At 43.1% G+C, this 13671-nt stretch overlaps 1 protein-coding gene across 29 annotated transcripts in view; it reads right to left on the reverse strand.

The window, feature by feature from the left end:
* AHI1 (Abelson helper integration site 1) overlaps positions 1-13671 on the reverse strand; it is a 218430-nt gene that overhangs the window by 24315 nt on the left and 180444 nt on the right. For 9 of the 29 annotated variants that reach the window (XR_012124259.1, XR_005054859.2, XR_012124261.1 and 6 more), the window contains one exon: positions 945-987. The exons of the other annotated variants lie outside the window; for them this stretch is intronic. The gene's annotated coding sequence lies outside the window, so the exon portion shown is untranslated. The remainder of the gene's footprint in view (positions 1-944; positions 988-13671) is intronic. 29 annotated transcript variants of the gene reach the window in all.

Here is a 13671-nt window from a genome sequence, read left to right on the forward strand (position 1 = left end):
TCTACCTGCCCTCAACCCAATTAGAGCAAGAAGCAAAGAAAACCACCAAAATCTAACTCAGAAAGCATCAATTATAATCAAATTTCTTTAGTTCTTTTCCAGACTTATGAAACAAATTCCAAACAGAACAATCAAATTAAAGGTAAGATACTTTATTCTTTACATGGTGTAAGTATTACTTCTCTTTGTGGCCAGACTAGCATCTTACCATAAATATATATACATACACGAAACTGTTAAACTACTAGATTAAAACTACTCATCAAAATAAAAACCCAACATAATGGCCCTAATCAGAATTTGAACTTCCTCTAGAGGTTGAAGGGAGAGAAGTAAGACTGAATTATGCATTACTGTTAAGTCAATATTACTTTTAATTACTTGTTGTGACCTTGACAAATGAGTAACAACATATTGCTATGCGCAGGTCTTACCAAACATGATTTTAATAGTCTGTTCATGTAAAACGGATGCTGTGATGTCCTCTGAAAGTCTGTCTTACGTAGGTTAAACACTGTCCCTGCCATCTTTCCTACTGTGTTACTGAATCACTACCTGGAGCAGACAAGTCCTTTCTCATGATGTAAAGGTGGCTTTACCTATGTTCAAATCCTATGAATCCCAAATTAGTAGGGTATCCACATTATTCAGTTTTAACACTTATATGTAAAATGACACTTATTTAACCAGGACCAATACTTCACTTCTAAACACCTTTACTCACTCATTCCTTGGTCTTGGCAGCAGCACGGCATATGGGTAGTTACGCATGGAGGCAGGAGGAGGGGGAAGAAGGAGGTGTCTCTGTGAGCTGTTTTGTTTTATTTTATCTTTACACACGAAAGCCCCCAAGGCTATAATACAATCAGCCCATCAGCACCCCCACCATTAACAAGGCCAAGGAGCATGACGACTGCCCTTCGATCCCTCCTGTCCACACACACCTCTCAGTTGTTTTGTGACTTCGTTTCCTCTTCATGGATACCCCTGATTTGGAGAGGAGGGGATGAAGAGAGGAAGATGAGCAAAGCAAAGGAGATGAATGAAAGGACCAGAATTAGAGACTCCTGCTTCCCAAATCTTTACTTCTTAGTGATGCTTTTACATTTAGAGACTTAAACATGAAAGGAATGATTAATGGAATGATTTTAAATGCCACCACTAATTACTTGGAGATTTACCAAGAAGAGAACAACTCATAAAAAGCTTTGTAAAAGAGAAATGGGCCATGCAAACAACTCAACCAAATATTTCTATAAACCTGAAGAATGAAAGTAAAAATAGGTGAATGTTCAATGTTCGTTGGAGCTAGCATACCCGCTTTAAATAAGGCAAATTTGTAAGTATAGCTCAATTTTTATATGCCATTTATATACCTCCTGATAGCCACCTTTTCCATATAATTAATATCTATAATTTGTTTATACCCACTTTGTAGATACCTTTAAAAGAGGAATAAAATAGACCAACAACAATCAGGTTTGGTGGTTAAATTCCAGTCTTGGTTCTGTCATCAACTCTCTATGTGGCCCATGTAGGCCTCTCCTGTGGTCTACTTTTTACTTGAAAAAGGTCAGGCGGGGATGTGAATATAAGCTTGAACTATCATAGCACCATTCTCATATTTCACAGATGAGGAAATGGAGGCCCAGAGTCGCCAAGGTTACAGAAGTAGCCTGAAGGTTTTCAAACTGATTTAATAGCAAAACTATTTTTCAATATCATTTTGTTTGAAAGCCTTATATATGAATACTTAAAAATAGAATTACTCTAGGTGAAGCTAGGTTTGGTGACCTGGCAAACCTTGCCTCCCCAGTCATACCCCCAGAGCCCTTAAGAGTAGGGTTCTACAGAGTCAACAAACCACTGTGCTAGACAAGCTCTTTCTGGTTTCCTCTACTGATAAAATTCTGTTTCCTGCAGCACAATTTTGTGATTTTAAATATTCATATAAGTTTGGTATTGATTCTTTGATTTTAGAATTTATTACCGATTATGTGAGTTGAACTGGATGCTAAATTCTCCAGTTATAATGCTTTTCCCAAAGGACAAACTATTCCTCTCCATTAAGATGAAGTTTTTAGAAGTATATTCAAACAAAAAGTCAAGGCCTTCATCTTGATTAGTGATTTATAGTTTTGGATACTGATTGTGCCAATTATACACAACAACAAATACTTATGGAACACCACTCTATGGGCAAGGTATTGTGCTAGACACCCGGAGGGTACTAAGCTGAGTAGGCTCTGAGAGTTTATAATCAACGGGGAAAAGGCTTGGATACAACAAAAAGGAGAGGGAGATACACATTATGATAAAGGTACAAAGGAAAAATGTGTGGAAATAAAGGAATAGAAGCCTTGAGCTGTAACTGGAGGCTTCTGAGAGGGAGCACTTAACTAGATCTTAAGGGATAAACTGAAATTCTGATTGAGAAGCATAAAAACTAGATAACTTGAGAGAACAAGGTGAACGAGGGCTGGAGTGGTGTGTCTGCAAGGCAGCAAACTTAGGAGGGTGGTTTGGAAGATGAGAAAAAGTAGGTCAGAACTTCTTTTCAGTCTTTCAGGGAGAGGTGGGGTCTAGATAAAAACTTTTAGATTTTATAGGCAAATGTAGAGCCAACTAGGATTTCTGAGCTGTTAAGCCACATGACTTGGACTTGATTGGTCTTTCAGGAAGGTATCTTCATTAGGCAGGTAAAATGTGCACGGAAGACTGGAGAATGAAGTAGGAGACTGCTGTAGTCAAGGACCAGAGCAATATCCTTCACAGCAATATCCTTCCCAAGCTCTTCCCTCTCAGTTCACTCTTAAAAAAAAAAGCATCCCTTAATGTCTTCTACACTTTGCCCTTGTTTTTCCTTTACACTCCTCTATTCCCATGGGTTCAACCAGTGTTTATGCTAATGGCTTCCAAATTCATACTCTGAACCCAGATCCCAAATTTTCTTCAAAATGGCTTGGTAATTGTTAGTTTTCAGCAAATCTTGTAAACACAGCAAATCTCTCCTGAGTCCCATAGGTGTCTGAAAGTTATCTGCAATTGGCTGCTGCACAGGCAGTGCAAACTTCACATGTCTCAGACTGAAGTTCTCACATGCTGAGATACTCAAATTAGAAACCTAGATTTCTCCTTTTCATTCACATGGATTTAGTCACCATATCCTAGTTTCTCATTATGTTTAGCTTGGATTACTGCACCAGCCCCTTCTGGTCTTACTTCCTCCAGTACATATTTTTCTAGTCTTTTCTAGGCTCCCAGAAAGAGCTTTTACAACCAATTTGCTTCATGCTTTAAATCCTTCAATGGTTCAATGGCTCCCTATTACCTTTAGGATAAAATCTAGCTCCTTAGCATGCCATAAAAGGATCTTCTTGATCCTGTCCACTTGTTCAGGTTCAGTTCTTTCTGTTTTTAACATTACATTCTAAGCTCCAGGCATGATTAAATATTTGTGGTGGTCCAAGTATACCGCATCTTAGTATTCAGTCTGTCTGGAATGCTTTTCTGCCCATGAAACTCAATTTAGAAATCAGCTCCTCTGGAAAACCATTCCTTACCATATTAACCTTGGGTCAGGGGCCATTTCTATCTGTTCTCCTATACATTTCCAGTAGAACTCTATCAAAATGCTTGTATTATTATGCTGCAGAACTCCTTAAAGGTGAAGGTAGATGATGATTTCATTACCATATTGAAGTACAGAAAAGATATCAAGTTTTTAAAAACAGATTTGGTTTTGGGCATATTAGATCAGATATTTCAGAAAGATATCTACGTTAAAATTCTTAGTAGGTAGCTAGAAATACACTTGGGAAATTCAGAACAAGAGCCAGGTTGCAGATGTAGTGTTTGATACATCTGAAATACTCAAGTACTTTTTGAAACTGTGAGGGTATAAGGGATAATCCAGAAAATAATAGAGAAAAATTAAAAACAAAAAAAGTTGCAACAACTATCTTGGTGAAGGCTTTTGTCTTATAGTGGCAGGCAAAGACAGAGAATGAGAGAGAAACAGGAGAAATACAATGTTACAACAATTAAAGAAAGAGAGAATAAGAGAAACAATGGTGTTAATGACCTGGAAAGTTGGGGTATGGAGTGATCTTTACATGGTCTGAAACTGCTGGATTTGGTCCCTCCCTCCATCCTGCCCTTCATCCCTTGTCCCTTTCCCTGTGACCAGCTGGTTTTCCAGTTTCTTTGATGAGCACTTATGACCACTTTAGGGCTTTTGCAAACGTGTCTAATGCCTCAAATATATCCTCCCACCTCTTATAAAATCGAATCCACCCATTTCTCACCACATGGCCTCACAGTTTCCTTTCACTGTCTTTACTGCTTATATTAGTTTTGTGACTTATTCATTAATGACGGTTACCCTCACTCATTAGACTGTAAGTTCGGTAAGTAGAGGGACTATTTCTATTTAATTCACCATTACACCACAGGCCTGGAAAAACAGTAGGCATGTTTTTAACATAAAATACATGTTAAATGAATAAATAATGAAGATGCCAAAAGGGTGAAGGAGTTTGGATGGGAATCACTGATTGAGTGAGGGCTATAAAAATGTGGGAGGGGGAAATGACCAAAAAATATAAGGAAGGGCACTTCTTTCTTTGAGATCTGAACTCAACTGGAGAAAGAAGGTGAAATTTCGGAACTACAGAGTAAGTAGGGATGAGAAGTTGAGGGAATTAATGATGGATGACTTCTCTTTAAAATAAAGCATGGAGACAGAGTCAACTTGGATTAGGAATTTTAGGAACTTGAGAAACATGGACATTTTGACCAGGCATTATAATGGGGTAGTGATTCATTCAGGAAGAACAAAAAAAGATGATCAAGACTATGAGCCTTATTAAGGCTGAGAATAAAAATATGACACAGAAGTAATGAATACAGTTATGTGATACTCTTTAGCAATGATAAAATTCTAGAGTAGAAGTGAGGAAAATGTACTAATGGTTTACCCCCTGGCCTGGGGATTGGTCTAGACAAATATGTAAGTCATATACTCCAAGTGCTATGGATGTGTCAGGCATTAAACTGATAAATAATTGCTGCTTCCATAGATTTATTTCCTGGTGGTCTAAGTGACCTGGTTTGGGGAGAGTAAAAACTGTAGATAACCATGAAGGCAGAAAACAGAATGCCACTCTGGTATCTCTTTAAATTTCTACAAACTAAAGAATCAGTTGGGTCATCCAGTTCATCTTTTGCGACTGAACTATTCCCAGTGATGGGAGGTAAATAAGGGAAACTGGAGAGACTGAAGGAGACCTGACAGTTTTACAAAGTCCACTGCAACCCTCTGTCCACTGCTGAACACCTGCCTATGTGCAACAACACCACTGTTCATGTCTCCAACAGGGGTCAGGTCTGACTTAAGATTAATAAACACCTCAGCACAGCTGCTCCTGTTTATTTACCTGACCTCTTATTCATTCAACAAACATTTACTGAATACCTGCATTGCACCACATGCTAGGAATTAATATTGAACAAGACACAGACCCTAAGTTCAAGAAACCCAAAGAGAAAGAAAGGATTAGAAGAAAGCAGTCACATGCATGAGCCACAAGTAGCAGGTTACACTTTTTCTTTTGACACAAGTTCCTTTGCCTGACCTTTTCCTTTATCTTTATTATAAAGACTTACAGCTTTTATGAAACAACTATGTACTGTTAACAAGTTTTGAAATATAGCTGATCCTCATTATTTGTGGATTCCTTATTTGTGAATTCACCTGCTTACTAAAATTTATTTGTAATCCTCAAATCAATACTTGTGCTTTCAGTCACCTGAATACATGCAAATGTGCAGTGCTGAAAAATTTTTGAGCTGCCTAATGCACACATTTGCAGCTGAGGTAGGAACATCAGAAACTTCTAATGCTTTGGCATGTTTTAAATATTCTGTCTTATTGTTTCAGTTCTCATACTGTAAACAAGTGTCCTTTTTGTGATCTACTTAGTGCCATGTTTTTCAATTTTTATATTTTTGTTGGTGATCTTGCCACTTAAAATGGTTTCTAAGCATAGTGCTGAAGTGCTGTCTAGTGTGACTCAGTGCAAGAAGGCTACAATGTATGTCATCAATAAAACATGTGTGTTAAGCTTTGTTAAGGCACAAGTTACACCACTACTGCTGGGTAGGAGTTCAATTTTTATGATTCAACAATATAAAATAAAATATCTTTAAGCAGAAACACATAAAACAAGGTTATGTATCAACTGGTTGATAAAAATGTTGTAACCAGAGGCTCACAGGAATGTAACCCTGTATTTCAACCTTAGAAGCATTAGTTTAGTATTTTCTAATTCAGTGTTCATGGTGAATTTATAGAACAGAAGTACTATGAAAAACAAGAATTTTCTGCATGTTTTTCAGTGTGGCTTCTGTGCATGACCAAATTACTGTTTTACTGTTCTTCGCTGCTACCTTCTCTAATCCTTTTTCTGATACATCTATGAAGATTTTAGGTGCTCTGTCCTAATCAAATCATAATTATTTATTGAAAACACCCTATATGTGAAGTGGGAACTTGTGGGGAAGATGACTTTTGGAGTTGACCTCCACTGGTTTCACGCAGCCATGTGTAATGGCTTACAGACTGCTCTTAAGTCAGGTCAACTGGAATTTTATGTCTAGAGATCAAGGGGCTTGAATAGACATGTTATTCCTCTAAGGAAGCTGGAAGAGCATTCTCTAGCAAAATTCCATAACTCTTGGGACTACAAAGAAGGCTTTCAGAATTATAAAGGAGTACCTCCAAGAGATGAGCATGTTTAGAGGGTAGAGTCTGGGCACTGGTATTTTAATACAAGTGCCCAAGGTAATTCTGAGGTCTAGCAGTTTGAGGACTACTTTTAATCTGGCACATATCAAATTGGCAATTTGTGGGGGTAAGAGAGCTCAGGAATAATTCTTGATTTGTGGTCTGAAGCTTAGTAAATATAGCTTAGCATCCAATAAGCCTAAATTGTTGTGACCCCTATGGTCTCCCCCTTCCCTTGCTTTCTTTCCTTCCTCTGGTTTGAATCTTGGTTCTTACCAAACCTACCCATCAAGGATTTCAATTTGTCTCCCAAAAAACAATATTAAACAGACACAGTGACTGCGAGGCTCATCATTTAGTGACGGCAAGTTTATGTATAAACAACTTGGCACTGAGGTGGCAGGTGATAAATGCAGTAAGAGCCAAACAACATGATATCACACTAAGGCAGAAAAAGTGATTCCTCTAATAAAGGGGAGGTTCTGCCAGTCTGCAGCCTGATATAAGTGATGCGTACCTTACTCCATATTATCTCAGTATGTGTACATAGCATATAAGTTAAACAAAATTTTTGGTCAAATTGATTTTAAATTTCCTCTTCTTTAACAGGTTTATAATGTATAGATTTATCATCTGTAACAGCCTAAATATTATACATGGTACTTGTGGTTATTACAGAAGTTCTGACAAAAAAATGTGACCGTGATTATAAGATAGTTCTCATGGAAAAATTCAATTTGAAATATAATTTAGACCTATGGTTGCCAGGAAGTTTAAGGAAAGGGCAGTAAGTAGTTTTCACATTCTTGGCTCATGCAAGTTTCTCTCCAGTAATCCTGAGCATGGCACTGCTTTTTAGTGAGTGATTCTGCAGGTTGGTATGACCTGGGCAGAAAGCATTTTTCTCTTAAAGGGGATGTCAGCCTTTGGAAGTCTGTCAAACATTCTATTTCCTTTGTATAAGATGGTTGCTGCTTAAACATACCCACAGTAATGGGGAAGAAGAAAGAGGTAAAAAGAAAAAGATTCACTTAGTACAAAAAAGTTCAGTAAAAGCAATAAAATAAAACCTGTTCTTATATATGTTGAAAGAGATCTTTTGTTGTATGCATGGTTTGTGTGGATAAAAGAGACATTTAAATAAAAAAAGATTCTTCCCTTTTTACATCAACTAATGGAGAGCCATGTTAAAATTTGAGACCATTATAACCACATTACGGGGACTGCCAAGAACATTGCATACAGTTAATTTTCCATGGTTTATGGAAAGATTAACTTACACTTACTTCTCAAGCAAAGTAAATAAATGCTAGTCACTAGATAATTTCATTCAGAGAGATTTTATTGTACTCATCACGCTGAGCCTCACATAGCTGGATGTACCTTTACATGAGTGAAGCTGTTGTTTTTAAGTAGGGAAATTTATAAATCCAACACCACTACTTACATACTTGCTACTCATGGAAAAATGAAAGTAGTATTTCATTAACAAGATCTTAAAACAGGACTTTTGAAGGGCCCCCACCAGTAAGATGGTGAACTTCGGCTTCTCTTCGGAGTCCTTGGTTCCCGCCGGCGCCACCTGAAGCCCAATCACCTCTCGCTCCCCTCCCAATTCTAGCACCTAGCCAACAGCCACCAGCCCCGTAGAAGTGACACCTCAATCAATTCATGCCCCTTCCTATATAACCCAGCATCTTTCCCTAATAAAGCGGAATTCTCCAGTGAATTGCTGCTGTGTGTCGCTCCTTTCCTTTCATTGGTGCCAAAACCCGGGAGATGGGACACTCCAACTGGGCCCCGTCTTCCCCCCGACACCAGCAGCAGCTTGCCCTCATCCTCTTTTTCCGGCACTGGCTCATCACACTCACCACTCCTCTCTGGCCTTTAGGTAAGTTTTCCTCCCGGAGCGGGCCGCTCTTCCCTGAGCTATTGCAGTGTCATTGACCGTGATTGTCCAGCAAGGCCCTGACCCTCGGGGATGAGGAGGGAACTCTCCCCACCTCAGGCCTTCACGGCTGCGGCAGACCTTCAGGCCCCTCCTCCGACAGTCATAAACGCACTCACCATCCCTTCCATCAGTGCCGAAACTTTTTAAGCAAAATTTCCCCGGGGTGGGCCACTCTCCCCCAAGCTATCGCAGTGCCATTGACTGTGATCGTCCAGCAAGGCCCTGACGCTCGGGGACGAGGAGGGAACTCTCCCCGCCTCAGGCCTTCATGGCTGCGGCGGACCCTCAGGCCCCTCCTCCAATAGCCATAAATCCCCGCCTCAGGCCTTCACAGCTGCAGCAGACCCTCAGGCCCCCCTCCAACAGCCATAAACGAGGTGACTCCTTTGTGGATGAGAACGCTCCCTTTTTCCCCCCTCCTCCTTCTGTTCCGTCTGCCAAAATCCGTTCTGTCTGCCAAAAATTCCTAGTACTAGGTACCTTGTGACTCCAGCACTCTGCCTTCTTAGGGAAGTCTGGGTGACGACCCACACTTCCTAAGAAATTCCGACTCGTATACGAGTTTCCGCAGACCACCAAGGATCATCGGGGACGCCCTTTGTCTCCTTGCGGTCTGCTTCCAGTCCGAGGATCTCCATTTGTCTTCCTCTGTTTGTCTCCTCCTCTGTCCTTTAGCCATGGGAGCCTCCTCATCCCTCCCTGAAAGTTCACCTCTTGCCTGCTTAAGCATCTGGCTACCCTCTCCCTGATGCCTGATATAAAACCAAAACTTCTCCGTAAATATTGCTCCCAAGATTGGCTGACATACCCCCTAGACAATAACAACCAATGGCCTGCATGGGGAACTCTTGATCCTAACATCACTGGCAATCTCTTTAACTACTGCCAGCGCCTGAAAAAATGGAAGGAGATTCCCTATATTGAAGCTTTCCGCCTCCTCCTCCCCCCACCCCCCGCACCCCCCAAGTTCTGCTAGCCTGCAAGCCGTCTCTCCTGCAGAAGCCTCCCGCCCACCCCCTTCCCCCTCCTCTCCTACAACAGCCCCTCCCCCTTCCTCCACCACCACCACCACCCCTGCAGAAGCCTCCTGTTCACTCCCTTCCCCTTCTTCTCCTACAACAGCCCTTCTCCCTTCCTCCCCCACCATCTCCTCCCCCATCTCACCTCCTCCGCCTTCATCCCCCGCAGATTAAGCCTGAGCCTTTCAGCCCCTCTTTAACTAAGTCCCGGGGGCCTCCTCCGTCTTTGCCCTCATCACCTGTTTCTCCCCTGTTGGGGACCGCCTTTGTCTTCTCACATGTTTGTAGGCAGAATGAGAAAGCACCTTCCCCCATGTCTGAACACAGCATGGGAAAGCACAAGCTTGAGAACAACCGGTGCAGTCCTTAGAAGTTATCTGTCCACAAAAACATATCTTGTCCTCGAAGACGAGCCCCAAGACTCCTCACTCTGAAAATAGGGAGACCTTGAGGATGTGTAGAAACACCGCCCCTGCTTCTAGCTATGCCCTTCCCCCACTTGCCGATGTGGCAGGAATAGAGAACAAAGAACATTCTGTTTACGCATTCCATAAGCAACTAACTGGAGCCCTGCTATAGCTCAGTTGGTAAAGCATGGGACTCTTAACCTCAGAGTTGTGAGATCAAGCCCAACTAGAGCTCCTGGCAGAGGCAAGCAGCTGGGCTGCTGGCTGGCGACGCGTGGGAGTGTCAGCCCTCCCGGTCCGGTTCTATCTTTCTTTATTTTCTTTGTCCCCCTTCCGCACTTCAGGACCTGTTCGACTAGGCGCAGCTAGACCACGTCACTCCCCTAGACTGAGCCAGAACCCTTCAGTCCCCCTCAGATTCGGTCCCGAGGGCCTTCCAAAATTATTGCCCCCCTCCAGGACGTAGCTTAGACAGACTCATTCAAACTCTATTACAGTATACCAGCCTTGACCCAGAAACGCCTGACAGAAGACATGTCCTTATCACATACTTCCTAGCTCAAAGCTACCCCAACATTAAAGCTAAACTCAAAAAGTTAGAACAGGGCCCCGCTACCCCAGAGACTTAAATCCTAACAGTGGCCTTTAAAGTCTTCCATAACCGAGAGAAGGAGAAAGAACGCCGTAAACAAAAGGCTGATCAGGCCAATTTCCAAATGTTGGCCCAGCTGATAAAACCACAACCTGGGCGCCCTTCTACAAACAAGCCCCCCCCAGGAGCTTGTTTCAAGTGAGGATAAGAACGACATTGGTCAAGAGCGTGCCCCTCCCCCAGATCTCCTACCACCCCATACCCCAGATGCCACAAAAAGGGCCACTGGGGGTCTGACTGCCCAACCACCCGAAGGGGAGGCTGGACGAACAACCCCCATCCTAAGCCCACCATAGTGGGGCTGGCAGAAGAAGATTGACGGGGCCCGGGGGCTTCTCGCCCGACCATTTCCATCACCAAACAGGAGCCCAGGGTTACTTTAACAGTAGACGGTCACCCCATCTCCTTCCTCCTAGATACAGGAGCCACCTTCTCAGTCTTGCGAGAATACCGGGGCCCTACCACGCCAGCCATTACTTCTATAGTCAGGATAGGAGGTAAAAAGATTTTCTCATTAAACCCCCCCTTTTTATGCACAATCCAAGATAATCCCATAGCTTTCTCCCACTCCTTCCTGGTTATGCCCCAGTGTCCCATCCCTTTACTAGGACGGGACATCCTTTCTCTCCTCCACGTTTCCATAACTATATCCACTCCCACAGCCCCCAGTACTCCCTTTCTGATGGCCCTCATAGCTGACGACCCCCCTCTACCCAATGAAAGCTCCGGTTCCACCCTCATACACCCTGTAAATCCCAAAGTTTGGGACATTACAAGCCCCTCCATGGCCCTATGTCCCCCTGCCTCTATCAAATTACGTGACCCCTCTCAGTATATCTGTCAGGCCCAATACCCCCTAACCACTTCAGCCCTCATAGGCCTCCAACCCATCATTCAAGATCTCTTAAAAATTACCTCAGACCCACTCACTCCCCATTTAATACCCCCATATTAGCTGTTAAAAAAACCAACAGATCTTTCCACCTTGTTCAAGACCTTTGCCTCATCAACATGGCCATTGTCCCTATCCATCCCTTAGTTCCAAATCCATACAGCCTTTTATTGCAGATGCCTGCCTCAGCATCCCACTTCTCAGTCCTAGATCTCAAGGATGCATTTTTTTCTATCCCTCTGGATCCCTCCTCCCAAGATTTTTTCGCCTTCACCTGGATGGACCCATACACAAGACATTCTGAACGACTCACTTGGACAGTTTTGCCACAAGGCTTCCGAGATAGTCCCCATATTTTTGGACAAGTCCTAGCTCAGGACCTCAAACAGCTTCATCATGATCACTCCGAGTCCACTTTATTACAATATGTAGATGATCTTCTATTCTGCAGTCCCTCGTGCGAACAGTCTCAACTTGACACTGCCTCTCTACTTAACCTTCTAGCTTCCAGAGGTTACTGGGTATCCCCCATCAAAGCTCAAATCTCTTCCCCTCCTGTCACTTACCTCAGATTCCTTCTATCTCAACAAAGAAAGTCCATTACCTTAGACAGAAAATGGCTCCTCTCTGACCTGCCCATTCCCAAAACCAAGACAGAAATCCTTTCCTTTCTAGGCCTGGCTGGGTATTTTAGAGCGTGTATCCCTAACTTCTCCCTGTTGGCAAGACCCCTATACGACCTCAGCAAGGGCCCCCCTGAAGAACCATTATCCTCCTCACCCCGACACTCCTTCACTAAGCTCCGTCAAGCCCTCGTGGAAGCCCCAGCTCTCCATCTGCCTGATTTGTCAAAGCCCTTCTCATTATACATTCATGAGAGGTCCAGTCAGGCTCTAGGAGTCCTAGGCCAATATTATGGCCCATCCTTTGCCCCAGTAGCTCATCTCTCCAAGCAATTAGACCCCACAGTTTGGAGACTGGCCCCCTGCCTACGGACATTAGCCGCTGGACAGCTCTTGCAGAAGGAAGCTCATAAACTGACATTCAGGGCGCCCCTTACCATTCTGTCCCCACATCACCTAAAAGATCTCTTAACCTACAAAGTTTACAGACTCTCCCTCCCTCCAGACTCCTGACCTTACTGTCCTCTTTCCTCCAAAATCCCGTTCACCCCCTTTGCCATCCATACCCAAATCATGACTTTTTCCTCCTTTACTGCTCTCTCGCTTTTTTTTCTCATTCCTATTGTCTTCTCCGCCACCCCAGCCTCCTTTGTATGGCGATTCAAAGTCAGACAGACTTACACACAGCATCAAACAAAAGTTACTGCCCTCATTGCCACATCAGACTGCCCTCTGGAAAGCTGCTCTGAGCCTTTATACCTCCACTTTCCTCCCTCCACCAAAGTGTTCACTAGCAGCTACCTTTATTCTCCCTACCTCTGCTTCCTCTATGACCAAAAACAAGCCTATTGCAGGCGATGGCCAGACACCTACGAGAGATGTCCCTACTGGTCTTGCGCCATTGACTACATAGGTAACTCCCGGTACCCACAGTATTACTCCTCCAACCGTTTCATGAAATATCCCAACGGCTCATTCTCCTTATCAATCCCAGATCCCTGGGACTCTTGATGAGCTGCCAGAGTCACAGCCTCAGTTTACTATGGGGGGTCCTCGACCCCCCATGGTACCCTTTATATCTCTCGAAAATATGCTCCCTCTCATTCCCAGATCTCTCAAGTTGCATCAGATATCAGACATTCCGAAAAAGTCATTATCCAAACTCTTGACGGCGCCTCTTCATCTTCTTATCCCCGCCCCTCTTCCAATTTCTCCTACTCTTCATTACAGCTCATTCAGGACACCACCATCTTTCTCAACCACACCCTTAACACCGCCAATTGTTTCTTGTGCACATCACTACAGCACCCACTGCTGGCCGCCGTGCCCCTTAATATTTC

Source organism: Manis javanica, chromosome 13 (assembly GCF_040802235.1).
Source record: "Manis javanica isolate MJ-LG chromosome 13, MJ_LKY, whole genome shotgun sequence".
NCBI classification, from domain to species: domain Eukaryota; kingdom Metazoa; phylum Chordata; class Mammalia; order Pholidota; family Manidae; genus Manis; species Manis javanica.